Below are 23,192 nucleotides of genomic sequence, written 5' to 3'. Positions count from 1 at the left end.
GCAACTTCGACCATTCTCTTTGCAGGTAATTCCACTTTACAAGATTAATACAGGATTAGAGTTCACTTCATACAGTGCTTCCGGTCCTGCGCTGCTGGGAATAATAACTTAGCCTTTAACGATTCCCCACGAATATGGGTCAGTTGTTTACGACTTGTAATACTTTCATGCATTATTAAAACGTAATAAATACGGCCACATTCATGCAAATAGTAATAGAACAAAGCTTGTATGTCCGACGAATAGTCTTAACTTGGGAAGGTTAAAGTTGGTTCGTTCCGGAGTGAAAATAATGGACACAACTCAAACACCGCGTGTAAGCCGTTGTTAAGTTTTGTGCGCCGGGTCCTAATTACTAAACAACTTTGAACGCTAAGATGAAAAGCAAACAAACCGTTATATTTATGTTTTAGATTCTACGAGAGAGACCTGTGACTTTACAACAATTTTCTTCGTGAATAGAAAATCTTTTTTACGTTCAACGATTCCTATTGATGCCGTACAATTACAGTCGTAACAATCACCGTAGAAATTACGACGAAACCTTATTACAAGTGGGTACGAAATAGGAAGGTTCTCGATTGGGGGGCGGCAATGGTAGCGGGGGCGTTCGAACGGGACGTCCCCCGACTGCGATTATTTCCGTTAATTTGTCCTGTTTGTATTTGCGAAAACGCAGCCGTTCATTTCCGTTTCGTAATTGCACCAACGTCTGCCAATCGCCGGTCCATTTCCTACAACCGAATCTTGGTCGGAAGGAACCGTTGACGTCATACGGTCGGACATTGACATTGGCAGATGCCGCCATCAACCCCCCCGAAAACACTATACTAATATTCGATCTAAGGACGCATTAACAACGTGGCTTTAAACCCTTTGCGGTATCCGGTAACTTTGGATCCGGCCCTTGAGTTCTTAGTGTACATAATGTAAATAGTTTGCAAGTTTCATTAAGTATCGATTTTCAAAGAGCAGACGATGAATAGGACTTGAAAGAAACAAATTTGAAATGAATTGTATTTATGTTGAGAAATATTTGATTAATTCCAATTTTATCCAAGGTTGATACTTATAAAAGTGTAAATAAAAAATGTAGTCTTAAAATAATGGGTTGAGATTTCTTTTTGTGTAAACACTGGTAATATTAGTAAACTTAAAGAATATCTTATTGCCAAATACTCTGGTTGTTTATAACTTGAGAGATACATAAAATATTCGAATTTATTGAAATGGAGAGAGTCTTTGCAAAATAGGTTGCAATTTTAGTTTGATTATCAAATCGAAATCCGACAAATGAAACGATACGGAGATAAATGAGCGTTTTGAATACAAGATTATCCATTGAGGGGCTAATAGTGACTCTAAAGACCTCTATCTGCATTGCAGAGAATCTTGCTGCACAATGAATGAATGAACCATGAATCAATTCCTTGGTATAATTTCTTTATGACTCGTACTACGATTGCAAATAAATTCTTGCATAAGTATGAAACATTTAAGCTATCTATTATATATTATTGTACGTTGTAGTCATTTTCAAGACGCCAAAAAAAGAAATAAACGACAGTTTTCAGAGATCGGATCAAAATAATTGAGAGCAAAAATTGAAGGATTGTGTGAGAAATTGCAGGATGAAAATTTAAGTGTACTGCTTTTAAGCTTATTTATGGCGCCGGTCGTTTTTCAAGCGCCAACAACGAGTGCTTTTCTGCTTTATATACAATAACCGTTTGAAACGAAATAAAGGGTCAAAAATAAAATAACAAAGTTTGATGTATCTAATCGCAACATCATCTTTTGTAGTTAATCTCTACAGTAATTACTTTTTTCTTTTCCATGGCAAAATATGTGACTTAAAATGGTATAACTCGGATGTGGTGGCATTTTAAATGAATATATTGAAAATAACAGAATCTAATCCAATCCAATAAAATCCAACCCGATTCTTTATAGTAAAGGAAAAATCACTCTTTGTCAAATCTGCTTATTAGCTGTATTTAGCATTTATTCATTCCACCCAATCTTTTTGAGGTCTCGAAATAATGACAAAAAGAATTAAACCCTTTCAACCATTTGGCTGGAGAGCAACGTTCATCTATGATGAGAACAAAATAGCCGACGGAAAGTAAATTAACCCCATAAAACCATTTTGTTGCATTATGTATAGATTGAAGATAATAACACGACCATTTACTCCAGAAATCTTGAATAGTTCTTTGCAAAAGCTGCAGTCGGAACAAACGAGAAATGTTTTCATTGATAAGAGATGGCAGGTATAATATTGAGAGCCGAACCAATCAGGAAGTAACCTGGCGTTGAAACATCGATGTTAGTTGAATCATCTGAGATTACAATGAGAGGCTAAGAAGATAAGAAGAGAACAAGGAACCAATAGCCTTCAAATCTTATTCTAGCTTCCCATTTGCCGCCAAAATGTGGAGTAGTATGTGGATTAAATTTCCATTGCGTCCCATCGTTCACCAACAAGTCGGTAAAATGCGTCCATTCTCTGGACGTTACCGAGAAGAGAGCTCGAACCACAATCCCTGTATAAGCAAATGCAAGCAAAGGCCAAGAATATACTAAAAATAACACCATCTAATACAATCCAATAAAATCCAATCCGATTCTTTATAGTAAAGGAAAAATCACTCTTTATCAAATCTGCTTATTAGCTGTATTTAGCATTCATTCATTCCACCCAATCTTTTTGAGGTCTCGAAATAATGACAAAAAGAATTAAACCCTTTCAACCATTTGGCTGGAGAGCAACGTTCATCTATGATGAGAACAAAATAGCCGACGGAAAGTAAATTAACCCCATACATTTTTGTTGCATTCTGTATAGATTGAAGATAATAACACGACCATTTACTCCAGAAATCTTGAATCGTTCTTTGCAAAAGCTGATGTCGGAACAAACGAGAAATGTTTTCATTGATAAGAGGTGGCAGGTATAATATTGAGAGCCGAACCAATCAGGAAGTAACCTGGCGTTGAAACATCGATGTTAGTTGAATCATCTGAGATTACAATGAGAGGCTAAGAAGACAAGAAGAGAACAAGGAACCAATAGCCTTCAAATCTTATTCCAGCTTCCCATTTGCCGCCAAAATGTGGAGTAGTATGTGGATTAAATTTCCATTGCGTCCCATCGTTCACCAACAAGTCGGTAAAATGCGTCCATTTTCTGGACGTTACCGAGAAGAGAGCTCGAACCACAATCCCTGTATAAGCAAATGCAAGCAAAGGCCGTCTGGTGAAACGTTTAAAGGCTGCTAAGAAGCCGAGCGTGGAATACTCCGTAGCAATTTTCAGGTGAATAGCTGATGAAACTAAGTAAACAAACAAAACCTCTAAAGGTTTTGAGCTGAAACGGTCCAGCGTAGTCTACTCCAAAGTGTAGAAAAGGCCTCGATGGAGTGACTCGAGCAGGTGGCAGTTGTCCCATTAGCTGCTGGCTGGCTTAGACTCGCTGTTTAGCACAGATGATGCATTGTTTGAGTTACTTTATGTGTTATTGCTCATTATTACATTCTCCACTTTATCGTAATATACCTTTTTTTAATGTATTTTTTGTATATCTATGAATACACTCAATGTTTATCATCACAGTCTCTCTCTAACTCCTTCATTTCTGGCAAAAAAGAAAGTGTCGTCCAGACATTGTCTTTAGCGACGCAATAAATATATTCCTTTTTGTTTATTTTCACTTAAAAACATTTTAATTAAAGTTCGATTTTTAACGATTTTCCTTGGAAAAACTGTTTTTTAGAAATAATACCCGCCAAATTGTTGTAATGTTGGTAACTGTTGGTAAGATTAACAGGGAATGTTGTTATGTCATGTTTTTAAATTAAATCATATCACATTGACGTTTAAACTTTCGATTCAAAAAGGTGATAACAGTTTTCGTGACTTTAAATAATCGAAATAAAATGAACACAAGAAAAAAAATGTATTACTAGGTGCTAAGATGCATATTGTATAAATATTTAGGATATAAATCATGTTGAAAAATTGTTTGAAAAAATTGGCACACTCATGCATGTGTGTAATATTTCGTTCGACCATTTATCACAAACCTCGTAGATTCTGATTTAGACGGTGATGAAGCGATGAAGATGATGCACAATAAATGTTTTGGTTTTTCCTTTTGGGTAAATGGCTTTATTTGCCAGTTAATACCAAAAGAAATTCGAAAAATTTGATCGTGACCTTGTATTACAGAAAAAAACAAATTGGTGGTTTTAATTACAACATCTATAATTTCAATCAAGTCTATAATTTTTATTAATTAACGAATTCGAACTGCGTGATCAGCAGGATCAGTACCAAGCAGAAGATTTTCATCAATAGACTTTGATTATACACCTCAAGCTTCTCAGTATTAAGTACAGTAGTTGGGTTGGGTTATTGTATTGAACGTTGGCGGATTTGTATTGGTTCGATTTTGATAGTGCACATCATAAAGAGTGCCACCAATGTGAGTGATTCTTCGAGTTGTCGTTGGATGATCTTATAATTTCATTCCGCGTAGCGTTTTTAGACAAATACTTTTAGGCGTATCTGCAGTTCAATACAAATGAGAGCATCATCAATGCCTTCGATGTTTACTTCAACCCTGTTTACATTCAATCGGATTCCATCTTCGTGGAACCAGATTGCAAAGACCATTCATTGCATTCTTTGCATACTTCAACCCTTCCTTAGTATAACTTTTTACCAACTAAATCTGGTAACCTGGCAATCAAGTAATCTGGTTCCACAAAAGAACGAATTTGACTGAATGTAAAGAAGCCTAAAGTAATCCTGGAAGGCGTTGATGATTCTTTGACCTGTACAGAGCTGCAGATTACGCCAAATAAATTGACGGAGTTGATACAGAGTCCAAACTTTTTAAAGGATTATGTCTCCATCGTTATGGAAACTCTCTACCAGTTTTGCAAATAAGTAAGATGGATAACAACTTATCACACTGTAATAAGTTTGTTACATTTATTGCGAATATCATCGATAAGACGACGAAGTTGGATGCTGTACATTTTGGCTTTTATAAAGAGATTTCGAAGCATCATTTTATTTTACTAAGAAAAGCAACCGCTTCATTTGCTAAACTTCAGATATTCCTTTGACTCGCAAGAATCAATTTATTTATTACCATTTCTTTAAAAGTTTAACAAAGTAAGAAAAACTTCTAAATTATACAACAAATTATGAAAGTCGTTAATCATTTATCAAACAATTGTAAACATTATAGTGTTTGCTATTAATTGTTGAGGACCAATCCATCTACAATTTGCGTGTTCAGCTGTTTCAAGCGATCTCTTTCTCTCTCGACTTTGAAGCCGGATCAATATCAATTAATTTGAAAAACAACTTAATTTTTATGTTTACAATTCCAGTGAATCTTCTAAATTTAAATCTGAAAAAAACATTTTTGAAATTGTCTCGGAAATGTATTTGACATTTTTCGAAGTAACATTGAAATCATATTGGTTTGAATTATGTCCAATTAAGATTCATTCGATACCTTTGGGTACACATACATCTTGAAGGATAGTCGAAGAAGTAGACTCCGGTCCATCCGTGACCCCTCGTATATGGCACGATTCGCAAGAGGTCAGGCGATGCCCCATCGTTCCGGCAACTAATCTTAACTGAGCTGTGTGTGCTTTGTGCCGTCGGCCTGGAAAGGATGGGAAAGCCCTGGGAATCGGGGGGCTCCTGCTCTCTGTTACGGTTATACTGAGCGGAACACGTTAAAACATTAATATTACCAAGTATACTCGGGTTCGTATCGATTCCACCGTATACTTGGTGCTAGTTACACACACACATATAACAACCTCGAACATTTTGACGTTCATTTACAACCTGTTCTTGATACCTCTTCTACACGAGTTATGAAACTCGCGCAATTGACGAAGGTGAGAAACATCAAACACACGTGATGTGAACGTAATTGAGATATTATTATTAAAAAATTGCGAATAAAAATAAATTGATTACATAAATTGTACGAAATGCGGTTTTTGTAGCGAAATATTTTTGGTACATTCGCCTCAAGGTTAACATGTTTATTAAAGTAATAAGCACCGTAGAACATACGTATTTCGCGGAATACTACGTTGACGTTGGTGAGGTCAAACTGCCAAACAATTTTTTATTTTTTCAATCATAAATTATAAAGACATAAAACGTAAGAAGCTAACTACCTACATGGTTTTTCCTTGTTTTTGTCATTATAAAAATTTTAAATAAATTTACTCAATTTTTTTGTCCACGTCTCATGTCTAAAAAAAATAAGAAAAATGATTCTCAGTCAACGAAATCGTTGTTTGCTTCTGTCAGCAACGAGCACGTGGAATTTTCTCCTTCGGTCTGAAACGAAGGAGCTTCTCTCCGCGATATTGTCTCACATTCCGCAAATACGTGCCTACCAGCGAAATGCGAGTGCACCGAGTGATCCGAGACTATTTTTAGAGTCCGGCCGAGTAGTATTTAAAATGGTCTCTCGCTATAGCGGCCCTCTTTTTTTTTTTTTTTTTAATTGGAACCGATGTTTTTCCGCGCTGCTGTGGCACAGTCGGTACACTCTTTGAGCTATATTTGTACCGTCATAACCGTGTGAAACAATGCAGGCCATTAAGGGGACAGCGGTTAATCGGGTAATTGTATGGTTAACTGTAGCTGACCGCTGGTGCTGTCCTCACAGAATATATTCCGATTCAAATTGAATCGTCGAAACGGATCGAATTTAGTTAATTAACAATTTTATTGTTTTCTGTTGATTTTGTTATATAATAATAATTTAATTAACTATTAAAGAAAAGATATTTATAACATTTAAAGGTTCGCACCATTAAGCAATAACAACATACTCTTCATGACCAATCCTAGATGCAATTGCCGAATGAGATGTGGGTAAGCAGATCGGCTTTAAAGGTTGATGCATGTAAAGTATGATGTCAGACAGCTATTACTTTCCAATCTATCTTCTCATTTTAATTACTATTTCTTTTAATGCAGATTCTTAAACAATTACAACATTGCATTTCAGTTTGTCAGATCGTTATGATTTTTCGTTACCACGCAATATCAATCTTACTAATTCAATGGAAACGCTCTGCAACCATATAGAAATCGTTGTACGTTAGGCTCCAAAGAATATATGCGTTGGTTAGCAGTATGTGCCAAAATTCTAACACGACATTTTGAAGTCAACATATCTTCACTCAAGAGAGTTAGACGTTTTAGAGATTTTGTATATGGCATTTATGTAACGTCGCCTCCGTTACTTGAAGAACATCTCAGAAACCTAAATAGTATAAAGAATTATAAATTATAGAGCTTTTGCTTTCATTCTACACAAATGTAATATGAATGGCAAAAACATAAAATTAGTCAAGGCAGTACTTCCTTAATAAACACAGAAAGCCAACGTATTCAATTACCGCTTATTAACCTTTCTATAGTAGCATGTGATTTCATAGACTTACTTTCTATATGGGTGAGCTGAACTCTTACGTAATTACTTGGAAAACGCACAATCAATGTTACGCACGATCTGCGAGTAGTACTTATTGACGCTATAGAAACAAATGCGTTACATTTGTTTATGTGTAGATTATTGTAATTATGGCTTATGAAAAAGAACAGTAATGTTTGGTGAAACTAATGACTGAAATGGAAATGGAAGACAACATTACGAAGAAACGATAATTTGTTTGTCGACGATTCAGAAAGAAAAAATGTGCTAGAACAAAGAATATTGTCATGAACACACAAGGTGGAAGAAGCACAATACATCTAAAAGACGACACAGAGCTATAAATTCAACACCTGCAATGTCCAACATCAATTTGGGAATGTTTATAATGTAACCAGTAAAAAAACTAGTTTATAGAAAATTGCATAAACATATTTACTAGATATAGAAACTGAAGTTCTACCAATAATATTGAAATAAAAGCGTTGTTGATGTTTTAGTACTTTAGTATATTATCAATGCTAACGATTTAAGGAATACAATGGAAAAACCTGTTCGTCGAAATTCTCTTCTCCAACTTGGTTTTGATTTCTTTACTGACCAATTAAAGCTCAATTCGACTGCTTACACAAATTTACACAATAGAATAGCTGAAGTATGTAGAAGTATCATACCTTGAACAATATATTCCAAAACTAACTACTAGTCGTTGTGCACACGGATGTATAATATGTTATGTATTTTTATGTTGATCATTCAGAAATAGTAGATCGCAATGTGATAATTATTCGTGAATCATGAAGTGGCGCAGTTCGCTTACTGAGGAGGCAGAACAGTAATCATGATCAAACCTAATTGATCTCAACCTCAAGCTAACCCTGTATCTATGATACCTGAAAATCTCGAGCATTCTCCACCTCGTCAATATCGTTCTTGATATATTTTTCATCCCTGATACATTGTAATATCATCTCTATTACTCCTTAATATCATCAACATGATCTATTAGAATTATGATCGTACTGTGATGAGTATTCATAAATCTCAATATAGTTCATACGAAGTTATCTCCTAAACACTTTGTCGTTTCTAAAAGTTTGTATTTTTAATGAGGTTGTATTCTTTTTTCCCAGACAACAGCAAAAACCTTGCAATATCCTAGTTTGAATCAAGACCATAAACGAAAGTAAACATAAGCGAGATAGTAATCCTCTGCCTGCTACTCTATGTCCCAGCCACCAAGAACCACATGAGTTCTTTTAGATGAAACTTTTAAAATCTTTATGAAATCCGATATTACCTTATTATGTGTCACGATTTAAGTCTTTCTCCGCGCAATGACAAGAATAGTTTATAAATAATCCTCAGTCTGAATAAGAAATTTGTTATTCCGAATCAGTATAAATTTGGAACAACCCATGACATACTGTGTAATAGTTGTCTATTTAATATAATTTAACTTTGCTTTTACTATTATTGTCAGCAAAATTCAACGTGCTTAATATTAAAAAGAAACGATATTGGAAAAAGAGAGATATGTCGTTATCAATCAAGCTAAACGAGATTATCCAAAAATATACACGTAACGGATGCATCTGTATCGATTAATTTATGTAAAATTAAGATTTTGCAATAATCTATTTGACTCCACTTCAATCGTATTTATATGCAAGTTTTCAAAAATAGTTGAATGCCCGAAGCTGAATCATTTCTATTTCCTCTTCGTGTTCACTTTTTAAAGATATTGTTAATATCTTAATCATTTACTTTAGGAGAAGCATTATGAAAGGCATTAAACATTTTTAGGGATTTGTACTCTTCACTAAAGTCAATTCACACTTATATGTTATATAAACACAATTATACAGCATTTAATTTTTTGCGTTTAACTTCATGAAAATTGTACCTTATTTGCGCTGCAGTAAATTATTGATAATATATGTTTAGCATCTTATTCCCTCTTACATTCACATTATATTATATAAAAAGTATCAAAAATGATTGAAACCGACGATTTTTTAGTTTATATCATTATGATAGCAGTGAGTTTAGAAAATTTGGTTAATCCAGGAAGACCTGGATGGGTTGAGTCTATTTTCGATCGTGACAAAAGCTATTGTGAATTTGTAGACATGCAAGGGATATAGTATTCAAGCTTTGTAATTATGAGTGAATCTCAGAGAATATTAAAAGTTTCATGCATCAGGATGCTTTAAAACAACCGGGATTATTAAATTATCATATGATAATGAAATTTTGTATGGTTTAAAAACAAGAATGGGGAATGTAGGATATATTGTGGAAACTAGGTCACAATGATTCAAATTGAAATCACTATCCTACATCTAGATTGATGTTTGGTCATGATAGTACCCTTCTAGGTTTGTACAGGATTAGAATGGATTACAAACCTGGGATAGGAAAAGGAAGCGACATTTACTAATGAGAAAGCATGCCAAAAGTCTATTCGTTCAATTTCAAACATCGGCGCTTATCAGCTAAACTTAATCGTGTAGAAAGCGCACAAAAGTTTTCATCCCAATTTGACCATGAATACACTTTTAAAAATATATTGGTGCTATCTATGCAAAGAGAACTCTATAAAAAGGATTTATCAAATCCCAATTGAATGAAATGTCTGTCAACCCAATTTTCCTGTATTTGACCAAACTTTAAAAGATAAAATTGCCAATATCAAAAAATCTTATATTTCTTACGTTTGACGAAAAGTGGGAAAATAGTGATCATCATGTCAACCAGTAAATTATGCGATAGGAACCATGATACTTGTCAAGTTTGATTCATGTTAAATTCTTAAGAGCAATAAAAGGAGTTTTAAGGAAATAAAAAATATTATCCTTTTCTACATCTCTAACAAAGATGCCAATAACAAACAATTCGATTGCAATTCTAGAAGATAATCAAGAAGATAACGAATCAGTGAAAAACAAGACACTATACTTTCTATCTTTAAGTGAAGAACTGAAATCGATGTTCTTAATCATGATTTCATATTAAAATTTTTATTTAAAGAAATTTATATCAGAAGGAGTAGAACTAATTAAGATTATGATGACCCTATTATTTCGATCTCATTTACCTTTGGGAACGACAATGCTTTCAACAGGTGTTTTTATTTATTCTAGTTATATTAACTTTATTCATGTGGAAAAAAATGATTCTCAAAATGTGTTGTGCCAATACCAATGTTATGAAATTTTTCAAAAAACCTAGTGAGGCTACTTGTTTATACAGAAAGTTTTGTAATTGTATATCTTCTGATTGTATTTGTTTAATGTTTTTAAACCAAGATAAGGGAAATTGCGAGATTCCAAATTTATACGTGACAGAGTCTCTGCAACAATGTTAGACTCTCCAGAGATGAATTTAATATTGATTGTGCAATGTAGTGGAGATGCACAATCGATAATGCGTTTATTAATGGTTTGTGATTGATAAATGAGGTGAATTGGTTGTCAAATTGAATATAGGTTGTGAAAATGTTAACTTTTACTGTAAAAACACCTGCTTCTTCTGTTTTATAAATAACACACGTTGAGAGTGGATCTATATATAACAATAACAAAGTTCAGAGAATTTTCCATTAATTGTTTTTTTTTAATTGTGTCAATTACATTATTTGATTCATAGATATTGAAAGAATAAAATTGATGAAGAAGTTCTAAACGGATTTAATTTTGTTTGTGATGGAAAATGTATATTGAATAATATTGCGTTCGATTTAGGCTAACCGGATATGTTTTTTATTGTTGGATAAATTTTGAATAGAGGGTTAAAACAAAAGGCTCTAAAAACGCTGCTTTTGTCGCTGCCGGGTGCATTATAAATAACGGTCAAAGCGCCCTTCAATAACAGGTATAGTTACATTTTTGTATTAATTGCTTAAACTCAAATATTAGCTCGAGCAATTTATACCTTGTGTGTCCGAGTTAACATTTGCCGTGGACACGATGCTAAATTAAACGGCTTTTAATATTCCTTTTTAACCTATTTTGATATTCAAAAATTGCTTCATACAATTGAAACTGTTTTTGCTAATACCAATTTTAATCGAGTATATGGCACTTTATTTTTTTTAACTCAACAACGGATTATTGTTTATTTTTTTTTTGTTGTTTTATTTTTTGTTCTTATTGCGTTGTACATCGGTCGATATCGCCACATGCGGCGTACAAAACAATTAGGGCTTTGTCGAGAGCTCCTATTTAATTCGCCAGTTTTCCCTTGCTAAGCAGATAGAGAAGCAAAAGCTGGAATACAGCAGCGCTGCTGTATTTTATTGCTACAGTATCCTCCAGGTGCCCGCTTTCGAGCGCATACAAGCCCGAGAGCTATCCCGATATATTTAATCGCGGAAAATCTGTTTTTGTAGCTTATCTTCGCGCGAAATAGAGCTAGATATAATACCACCGCGTACCAACTGGATTATTTATATCGTTCTCAGGGGTGTATCCCGTCGAATTTTCCTTCGAAAATTAAGGCCTCGCTGCAATATTAGCAATATCGATAACTTAACGAAGTACGAGCACGTTTGCGTGTTCCACGAAATGGCGATTTTCAGTAGCACAACCGCAACTCGTAAACCAAGCGTTATTGTATTACGTTTATAGCCGATTTTCTGGAATAATCTTTCGTCGACCTTCAAAATAATTTTTTTGCAACTAAAAAGAATCTCTTACATTCAGTTTTCAATTCTTATCTCCACACTCTAGCGATGTATGTGTGCACCAATAGTGCATCCGAGGAATCAATAGGTCAAGGTTCTTGTGATAACCGTTTCGTAATGGATTTTACATTCAGACGTTATCGTGCGAATAAAGTCAATTATTTTGTTAAAATCTTCAAATTAAAAGTGTCTAATAAGTGATTAATAGGAGTTTTTAATTCATAACTTATTTGTTTCAATACTATTTATAAAGTTATTCGAATTATTTCGTAATCTTTCGAGCCGATGTCAATTAGACATTCTATAATGAAAAACGAAAGCTTCGGAATTTGTTTATTTGTTTTTATATAAATCGTTTTACCAGGTAACTTTCCAAGGAACGATATAAATTATTCAACAGGGATTACGATAAATAATATTTTAACAAACATGTAACGTACAAGCTATTACGTCTTATAAAGAAGCGGCATGAATGGGGTTTTTAAAAAGAAGTTGAAAATACCTTTATAATTGCATATTATAAAATCGAATTCAATAGAAATATGTTAAACGAACTAAATTATTGAAAGTAGATAGAAGGATTTTCAAGCCGGATCGACCTTTCTAAGTAAAAGGCATCGTACAACCATGCACTTGGTACTTTTCTGTTTCGTTTGGCCGACTGTTATATGGTAGAGCAGCTGCTCGAAATTAACGCTAATAATAATCTAGTACTGGACGCTGTTACGTACAGTGTCGTCAAATAGCACTATTTTTAGACCGTTATCTTAACGATCTTTCGGAGAACGTGACTTTACGCGATAACACATGTTTTATTTGTTATAATACGGTAAGATGAAACATATTTGAGTTAAAGATAATTTTGATTTTTTACCAAAAATCTTACAATAAAAAATATATCTCCATACAAAATTGCCCAACTCAATCCAAATATATTTTAAGACTTAAACTTTTTATCATCTACTGTCACGGTAACTTTCAATTAACCTGCCATATGTATTAATGGCCATGCCATCATCTTTCCGATACATTACTTTGAAGGAAATTTCTTCGTTCCCCAAAACTGGGTCACGATAACAATCCAACCCTGTCTGCAAAATAAGAAGTTTACTGATACTGTAACAGGGGATTGCCAAAAATAAATTAAAGCAATGTGCAATCTAAAAGGACGATATAATTAAGGTTAAGTTGAAGGAGAAATAAGTTTTCAGAAAATGTTGGTTTAATTTTCTTGGAACCTTAATAAGATGCTTTTTAATATCTTTTATTTCATGCCGATATCTCAATTAGTTTTTAAGATACAGTTTCTTAAAGATAAAAGTTCAAGATCAGTCTCAAAAAACAGCCATTCTAAGCTCTGGATCCATTAGATGTAAAGCTATAACTATACGACAATTTTCTTCATCAAATATTAAACTAGAACCATTTGTCGCAAGTAAGGGTTGGTTCGACAAATTTAAAAATCATTACAGCCTTTACAATGTGAAATTGATGGAAGAGTCCGGTTCAGCCGATCATAAGGCAGCAAAGCTGTATCCAGAATCATTCAGAATTATAAAGAGGATAATTCAAGATGGTGGTTATATCCCGCAGCAAGTAGCAAGTTCAATGCAGAAGAGACCATCATTTTTTGAAAAAATTTCCTGAAGAACTTTTATGTTCAAAAATGAAAAAATTACTCCTGATTTTAAGGTAGCTAAAGACCTAACTTTACCACAAAACTGGACCAATTCCAACATTGCTGATTATATAGAAAATATTGAACAGTTGCGCCGTGAATTGAAAAAATCCACATTGCTGGAGGAAATCTGACGAAATGTTGTCACATCAAAGAAGGATGATGAGAATTTGCACAATGACAGGTTATAATAGCTTTAAGATAGAGTGTTTTAGTGACCATCATTCAACTGTCAGAAATTGAAGAGCAACTTAGTTACATGATTCTGAACTGAAACACAAAGAGCTTGCAGGTTTAGTTCAAAATAACGAAAACACTTTTCCAGCTATGTTAACTCTCAAAACACTTAATAATTGTTTAGAAATAAGGGAAAGAGTAACAGATATGTTGATAGAAAAGGATCCTGTATCACAACTATGTTTAAAGGTTTAAATGTTTATAGAAACAAAGATATAATATTCAACACATCAAATATCAATAAAATTTGCTTTCTAGTAACTTTTAATTCATATTGATATCTCAATTAGTTTTTAAGATACAGCTTCTTAAAGTTAACATATGATATTTCAATATCGTACAGGGTTTAATTCAAAAAGTCGCGTCATGAGAATTTATAGAAATGAAGGGATTATTTTTGATGTGTTGAAATTGTAATAAATTTGCTTGATGTTTTATCTCGATATCGTAAAGCTTACCACAAGCCTGAGTCGATTATCAAAACCGACATCAACGAGATTTACGTTCCGGTCTCCCCTATTTACATGTTTCCTTTCAGCAGACTTAATAAGTAATAAAAATTGAACCATACATTCTCATTTTATGGGAAGACACTTAAAATTTATACTTAAGCTGCTGACAAATAAATGGCACTCATTTGGATAACAATGTATAATTCTCATTTCAGTTATTAAATTGGACAGATTGTATTCAAAATCACCGTGAAAGATGTGTCGATATTCGGAAACACAATTTTATTCTTATTTTACTGATTACAACTTAAAGTCAGACTTGATAAAAACGGTAAATATTAAAGTCTTCAAATTTACCGTTGGTTTAGTGCTAGCTTTCGGATTAAATTTAAAACGTTTTCCTCAATAGCAATTTCATTCACCAGGATTTCAAGGAAGCCGAAGTGGCCCATAATTCATATAAGAAAAAATTCTTAAAATTCGCTCAAGAATTACCCAAGCACAAAACGTTCATTTATCTTATTCCGAATACATTTATGTTTAAATGAAACAAAGTAATCTCTATGTTTGTTATTTCTAAAACTGAGTTGATTACGACATCTCAAATATTTGGCCACGGATTTTGCAATTGCGATTTTCAAATTGCTAGTGAGAGAAACTGTTCAATAGGGTTGACAGTAATTTGATTGTCTCGGATTGACAATCGATTCCCTCGTATTTTTACTTTATAGGCAATTGCACGTTAAAAGAATACTGGCAATTATGAAGAAAATTGTTATTACACTCGTTGCGTAAGCACCTTTTTCCACAACTAGTTTCAACCATACTTTTTCAAAAAACTTTTGTATTTCTTTAATTAAAGTAAATTAGCTAATTTACTAATCTTTTAATTCTAGGTCAAAGTTATATATTATTACCTTGTTGATTTAGTCTGTTCTTTTTTGTACACAGAAAACAATCTGGGACCCCTCGCTTTTTTTGTGATTAATGTGACAAGTCTTTGTGATATAATGGGTTGTTTACTACGAACGTGTTTGTTTGGGAGAAATCTAAAAATCGCAACAAATTCCCCCATAAAAAATGGTAAACTATACTGTATACAAATAACCTGCGACCTTCATTCCGAGTTGCGAATTAAACGTTTCTAAACGCCCATCATTTTTCAAGAAAGTTTTTTCCAATACTTAATGGTAACCTATCAATCTTAAACCAGCTGTTAAGGTATATTAATAGGTAATAATAATTTATTAATTTTCTCAAAAACTATCGGTCTTTCAAGGAATAATAAAGAGACGAAAAAGTTTCCAAATTCCTTTTAGAAGAAGATAACCGTAGCAAAAAGCAGGGTTGGCAACATTAGGTATACTAAAAAAGGGTTAAACCGAAAAGTAAGTTGTTAAAACCGCAAAGCAGCCGAATGTGCGGAGCCAGGTTTAAGAGAACTTTCTGAACTCGCATCATGTTGACTCTGGAAGTAGTGGTTAGGACCTAAAAAGGGGATGGGATTCATTTCTGTATTATGTGATTTAGTATCCAACTATAATACATAATATATTTGGAAAATTTTTATTATTTTGTGATGTAATCATCGGTAATCAGCTTACAGATGCTCATTTAATCGCGTATGCTGACCAGTAAAAGAACTTGTCCCACTTCAACGAATTTCAGTGGAGGAATTTCTCAAGAAATGTATCTGGCTGTCACGATGATTTAACGTTGCACAATTTGGCTGTGAAGACCAGAACACTACTTATAGCATTATGTAGAAACTAATTTTTTGTGAAATCGTATAAGGAAGTGGTTACAGTTTTAAAATGTCACCATTTTTCTGGCTCACCAGCAAGTTCTTCGTGTAAGTCTCTAAAAGTTATTCGATTTCATAAAACATTGTGGGTTTTATGGTTGATAAATTTCACTGAAAAATAAGAATGATTTATCATCGAAAGTACTAAATTAGTTAAGATGATAAGAAATAATCTAAACAACCCCATTAAAAGGTTTTAGTTCCATTTTTCTATATTTATCTAAATATGTATCTAAATATTTTCCTCTTTTATGAAATATAGTATCATTTTTTCGTCTCTCTGCCTTTTTCATGTTGTTTATTTCAGTGGTATGCACTCTAAAAGCATTTGAATCGCAATGTATACGTGCCGTTGGGGTCTAATGCCATCTTTAATAGGATTATACGCGACCCGGGAAAGTTGCCCCCGGGACGTTTACCGCTCACAACCCTTGGTTTTACAGCTCTCGGACCTAACCCTCAAAAACGCAAATAACACGCCGAATAAAACGGACGAGGGCAAAAAGGTTGCCGCTACTAAAAAGGACCGACGGTATTTCATTTAACACCCAATAAGAAAGGATGGTGGGTAAAGCGTTACTGAATTAAACGTTCAGTTACATTTTATTTAATTATGTTAAGAGGTGGTATGTTTTTATAGGACTAAAATTGTAGTGAGTACAGTAAAATCTCTATATAACGGACTAATCGTTAAAACAATACCAATAATATAAGAAATTAAAGCAATTTCATTTTGCACTCATTAATTAACAAATTACAGGGAACGATATAATTTCAAACATTTATATTTGATTCATATGAGGGTAAAATTAAAAAAACAATTTATTTGTTTATCGATAGCGAAAGGTTATAAAAAGGGTTTTATTGAAGTTTATGGTTATATTATTCATTAAAACTCAGCACCTTACAAATATTTTTAGTTGCACCTATATTTTATTACCACCTTTTTATTAGTTTTAATAAACAAATAAAATAAATATCCGCAAATCACCCAATTACGAGATGTTCAACGACTTGACGATAACATATCTCAGAAAACAAACAATCGGTTGCACAGTCAAACATGAAATCTGGATAAGAACTTGAATCTAAACATCAATTCTAAACACCAGTTCAGACAATTTTTGAACTGATGATAGTTCAAACAAGTGTAAGTGTAAACAGTTGTTAGATTACCAAATATCTAGAATAAACATTCATTGAAAAATTAATCATTAGCGACAAAATTAAAAATTGTTAATGTTAAGGAAAATGTAAATGTAAATGAATTAGAAGAGATTTTAGTGTCACACAATCAACTCTTGGTGAAATTCCAACCGGTTCAAAAAAACTTTTGGAGGAGTAATCAAAAGGACTCGATAAATTTGAAAGCTTGTATCGATCAGAATTTATTAATTTGGAATTTATTTTTCAACTTAAAATGTGTATCATAGTGTAGTCTATCCAGAGAAGTCGATTATTATTAATAATCTCTAAATTTCAATATTTGTAGGAGTATGTACCAAAAATGTACAAAAACCAAAAGATTGCAATAATTCCTAAACTATTCAACTTTGTATAAGGCATATTTGGCTTAATCAATTGCAATGAGCTTTATAATAATGCATTTCAATCTTCATCCCGTATACACTTTCAAGATCTGTATACAGAAAGAAAAGATGATGTAACCTCCAAAGAAGAACAAAAAGAGACGATATAGAAGATGTTGAGGAAGTATAATTATTCACAATGGAGGAAGTAATGTTACAGATAACATAACTGAAAATTGGCAAGTCTGGACAATGTCCCCAATGAATTGCTAAAGTGCTAAAATTAAAAAATACCATCTTAAAATACCATCTCTTTAATATTAGATAAGATGAAGATTAAACTTGCCCACTTTGCAACGACAAGACTACTAAATGTATTTTGTATTACTGCGTCGGCAAAGGTCGCCTAAAATACAACATTTTCAGAAAGGTTTTAGACGTTGGAGCAGTACTTAGGTTCATCAAGGATCTAGATTGGAAGGCGTATTTATTCCATTCTTTAAAAAAGGAACAACCTCAGCCAAAGACAATGACCGAGGAATTTCCCTCCTAGACACATCCATAAAGCTGTCTTCTATAACACCGCATTCTGAAGCAAATAACAACTAGGAAGAAATAACACGAATTCCGAGAAAAATTGAAAAATAATGCACGAGATCATAGAGTTCGTTAAGTAGACTGTTCTACATGGGTACAAAAGGAAAAAAGACGAACTAAAAATCATATGCTACGCGAACGATGATACCATTGATTGATGTTACCAAAAGTAAAGCTGTGGTAATAGCTAGATGTTAATAGCCACATGAAAGTAACAGCCTACATTTTGGGCATTAGAAAATCGTATTATGGACAACTAAGTGAGAAATGAAGTTAACAAGTCAGATAGAATCTGATAGCAGTAAGAACGATCATATGAGAAAACAACTGCACAAAACCAAAGTGGCGGTGTATACCATATTTGAAGTGCAATCCAACGATCTAGCAAGGTCACTTGCTTCGTTTATCTGTGTATGAGCCATCGCTATGTTTTTATACAGTTTTGTTTGTCACAAACATATACAGTACCCACCGACCCCATCCGACCTCGTTTGTCCAATATTTATAAACTCCACCGTGTTTATGTTTGCGCACGCGAAGTAATTAGAATTCAAAATAATAATTTTACATTCAGTAAATCTATTTAGCAATTAATTTTATCCTAATTTAACCCTTTCTAATCCATTTTTGATTAAAAATATTATAAACAAAAGCAGTTCATAACGCTGAAACTATTTACAAACATGCATTTGTTTACTAACATTCGGTGTTTATCAATTTCTAACGCATTATGACCTACCCAAAGAGAAGCGAAGCGAATGATGTTGCCAAATCGTTAGAGCAATCTATGGTAACACGCTATGGCATAGGAATATGGAAAAAGCAAGGATGTGGATGCGCGTACACAGGACAATCCGGTATGAGCAAGATTTACGAATGGAAAAAACTGAACGACCACATGAAAATAAAAGACTACAGTTATTTGGGCATAAGAAAATCGTATTATGGACAACTCTAGAACAAAGTGAGAAATTAAGTCAACAAGTCAGATAGAATCTGATAACACACCATTTGGAAAAACATCTGCACAAAACCGAAGTGGTGGTGCATACCAAATTTTAAGTGCAATCCAACGATCCAGCAACGTCACTTGCTTCGTTTGTCGCTGTAAGAGCCATTGCTATGTTTTTATATAGTTTTGTTTGTCACAAACATATACAGTACCCACCGACCCCCTCCGACCTCGTTTGTCCAATATTTGTAAACTCCACCGTGTTTATGTTTGCGCACGCGAAGTAACCACAATTCAAAATGATAATTTTGCATTCAGTAAATCTATTTAGCAATTAATTTTATCCTAATTTAACCCTTTCTAATCCATTTTTGATTAAAAATATTATAAACAAAAGCAGTTCAGAACGCTGAAATTATTTACAAACATGCATTTGTTTACTAACATTCGGTGTTTATCAATTTCTAACGCGTTATGGCCTATCCAGAGAGAAGCGAAGCGAATAATGTTGCCAGATCGTTGAAGCAATCAATGGAAATACACTATGAGATATGAATATGGAAAAAGCAAGATATGGATGTGCGCATACAGGACAATCCGATATGAGCACATTTTACCAATGGAAAGAACTGAACGACCACATGAAAATAAAAGACTACATTTATTTGGGCATAAGAAAATCGTATTATGGACAACTCTACAACAAAGTGAGAAATTAAGTCAACAAGTCAGATAGGATCTGATCAGACCATCTGGAAAATAACATTCGATGTTTATCAATTTCTAACGCGTTATGGCCTATGGAGAGAGAAGCGAAGCGAATGATGTTGCCAGATCGTTGGGGTAATCAATGGAAACACTTTGGGATCAGAGAAGAAGCAAGGATAACGAACACAGGACAATCCGGTATGAGCACGTTTCACGAATGGATAAAAGTGCCAAGGATTGTTAAATTTTGTGGGCTACCATCTAAAAGGCCGTCAGGACGTCTTTCAAAAGGATAGAAAGATAGGTTCCATAAAGAGGAAGAAAAATAATAAAAGAAATCTACGTAAAGAGTAATTCGCATTGTTTAGGTTTGTAATGACTAACAAATATGTTGTAATAAAAATTTATAATTATTTATCAACATGTTAACGATAAACTTCTACTAAGACTTATTAAGTTGTAAATTAGGTTGTTGATCGCTGAGTATTTTTGAAAGTATCGGTTAGTTAATTGTAGTGTGCTAGAATGATATTATGTTAAAAATGCGGATTGGATGTTAAATAAGTACGTGATAGGCTAGAAACAGGTCCGGTTGAACACCTAAAAATACTTGCGCTAACAACCATAATTGATTTGATACACAATCGACGACTGCATCGGTTGCACAACCTCGTCAAAGCAAACGCGGTGAGAGGCGACCGCAAATTTCTGTTACATAATTTATTCTCTTACGTTCCAAGGTGCCCCGTTGGAAAAACTGACCACAGTACACTTTGACGACGGAATAGGGATCGTGCTTAGAATTGAAATTTCTCTTAATGATCTCTACGATTATATTTTAACAAAAAAAATTAAATTATCCAAATAATTTAAAAATTGTTGAGTATTTCTGTTTTTGGTGATATAATTAATAAACCACACGAGCGAATCCTACTCGCGAACAAGAAAAACTCACAGAACTTTTAAGTTTAATTATAGTGCCGATATATAAAATTAGCAGCGAAAGGTCGCCGCATACATAACACCGTGTTTGCCAAGTCCAGACCACGGACGTAACCGTTTAAGAACAAGCACAACGGGCGTCGAGAGAAGCGTTTTCATTACCAAAATTAAATGCGCGTTTAATTAAGGAATATCCGTCGTGCCGCGGCTTCCCGAAATAAGCGCTAAATACTTGGCGGATAAAGGTAACAACGGTTAATAATAGGTCATTATGTAATAATGGGACATGGGGAGGCGAGAATTTCGACGGAGGTGCAGGAAACCTCGAGGCTGAGGAAACGAACGGAAATCGGAAGAACACACGCGAGAAACCCGAGCGCACACCAAAACTATACCCGGTACTAATTAGTCTCTACGTGTATTAATAGACGTTGACCTTGTTTCATTTCCAAACAATTTTGCACTACGTTGCACAATTTCACGAAATTTACCCGTGGGAAGTGAGAACTAACATGAATAGTCGTTAAAAATGGTTAACTCAAATAAATTTAAAAATCTCATATTGACTCTAACAAATGTTATAAATTTCAATTTTTTTAACTTTAAGGTAAAAACGGGGTTATGAGGTTATATATACATTTTTTAATATTATACGAAAGATAGTGAACTAAATTTAATTAAAACGATAACGAAGTCAATGTTTCCAAGTGTTAACGGGTCAGAGTCCAATATCGGCATTTGGATATATCAATTAAACGACGCGAATCGTCCCCCAACATAATAAATCGTGGGTTTGGACGGTTCCAGTTGATTAAACGTCGAAAGCTGGGCAACAGCGGCGTCGTTTTCCCCCGCAACAGCAACAGCAGCGTCGCGACGCCCGACGTAAGCCGGCCCAGAAAGTTTAGTTGCGAAGTTTAACGGCTAATTGAAATTGTCTGCAATTGACTGCAGTATCGAACCTAACTACACGGAAAGTTTAATATTTCAATTTACCTAAAAGTGGAAACGAAATAGAAAAACCAAAAAAAAAATGCTATAAAATCGGGAATAATAAAAACGAGAAATCAAAACCCGGAAAAGAGAGATTAGTTGTGGGGTTGATGGATTTCCTAAAACTGTTTGTACTTTTAACCGGTCGAGATAAATTGCCACGAATCGTTTTGAGAGGGCGGAGAAGTTGATCGAAAGGCCGGTTGATTAAGTGGAAACAAGATTTTTAAAACGGCAGCATAGAGCTTGGCAATTAAACGCATTCTTGTAGTCCCTCAAATGAGCACCGGCGAACTAAACCTTAACAAGATAATAAAATTAACCCGAACGTGTCTCGTTCCTTCGAACGAGCTCATCCTCAGCAGGTAGGAAAGTAACAACTACCGGTTATACTATCCTAATTAGTAGGACAATATAAACATGACTAAAATAACAATAAAAATACCGTGATATTAAAAGACACACTGTGAACAATACATTTTCAAAATTTAAAACTCAATGTTGAATCTTAATTAACGTAAAACTTCGTTAATTAACATATCGTGGTTATTAGAAAATCCGTTTTATGTTTAATAATGCTGTTATATTTTAACGGGGAATTAGTTTCTATTCTAAAATCGGCTTTAAATCATTCTATACTGTAAACGGTAATTGTTTTATGAGAGCTTCATTATAATATTGGACAAAATCCTATAAGCTTTCGTACCATTATGATTTGTTTTCGGGGATTAAACTTAACTAGACTTAAAATTTTAGTTTAAATAACGTTTGGATATAAAATTGAATTCTAATTTAAAATTACAACACTCAATAGTGTTCACTTTACGCAAAACTTCAATGGTATATTGAACGGTACTTAATTCATGTTTATCCCTTTCATAGTTCCTTCAATTCCACGCTACACGCTCCAGCTCCCGTAACTACGGGGCGTATTAATTTATTGCCGTTCACCTGTCGGGTACCCCGAAAGTGGGGCAGCTTCACCATGGCCCCTGCCCTGCCCGTGTTAAGACCAGGAAGTCACGAGGGGGGCATAGAACCTCAACGGCACGAACTGGCCGATTGCTAGGCTATTACTACGTCAGTTCGCGTTCATTAAAATGCAGAGTCGTTGTCGAAAG

The 23,192-nt window shown here is 34.0% G+C and overlaps 1 protein-coding gene and 1 long non-coding RNA gene across 7 annotated transcripts in view; one reads left to right on the top strand and one right to left on the bottom strand.

The window, feature by feature from the left end:
- The window catches only part of LOC111417394 (RNA-binding protein 6), a 348,948-nt gene that overhangs the window by 302,391 nt on the left and 23,365 nt on the right, over positions 1-23,192 (bottom strand). The gene's annotated exons all lie outside the window — the stretch shown is intronic.
- On the top strand, positions 15,143-16,601 carry LOC139429086 (uncharacterized). The gene is made up of 3 exons (XR_011639803.1): positions 15,143-15,337; positions 15,498-15,767; positions 15,826-16,601. It is a non-coding gene; the product is annotated as an uncharacterized lncRNA (long non-coding RNA).

The sequence above is a fragment of the Onthophagus taurus genome, chromosome 1 (genome assembly GCF_036711975.1).
Source record: "Onthophagus taurus isolate NC chromosome 1, IU_Otau_3.0, whole genome shotgun sequence".
NCBI lineage: Eukaryota > Metazoa > Arthropoda > Insecta > Coleoptera > Scarabaeidae > Onthophagus > Onthophagus taurus.
The sequence above is the reverse complement of the archived record's forward strand: the minus strand, read 5'-3'. Positions and strand labels throughout refer to the sequence as shown.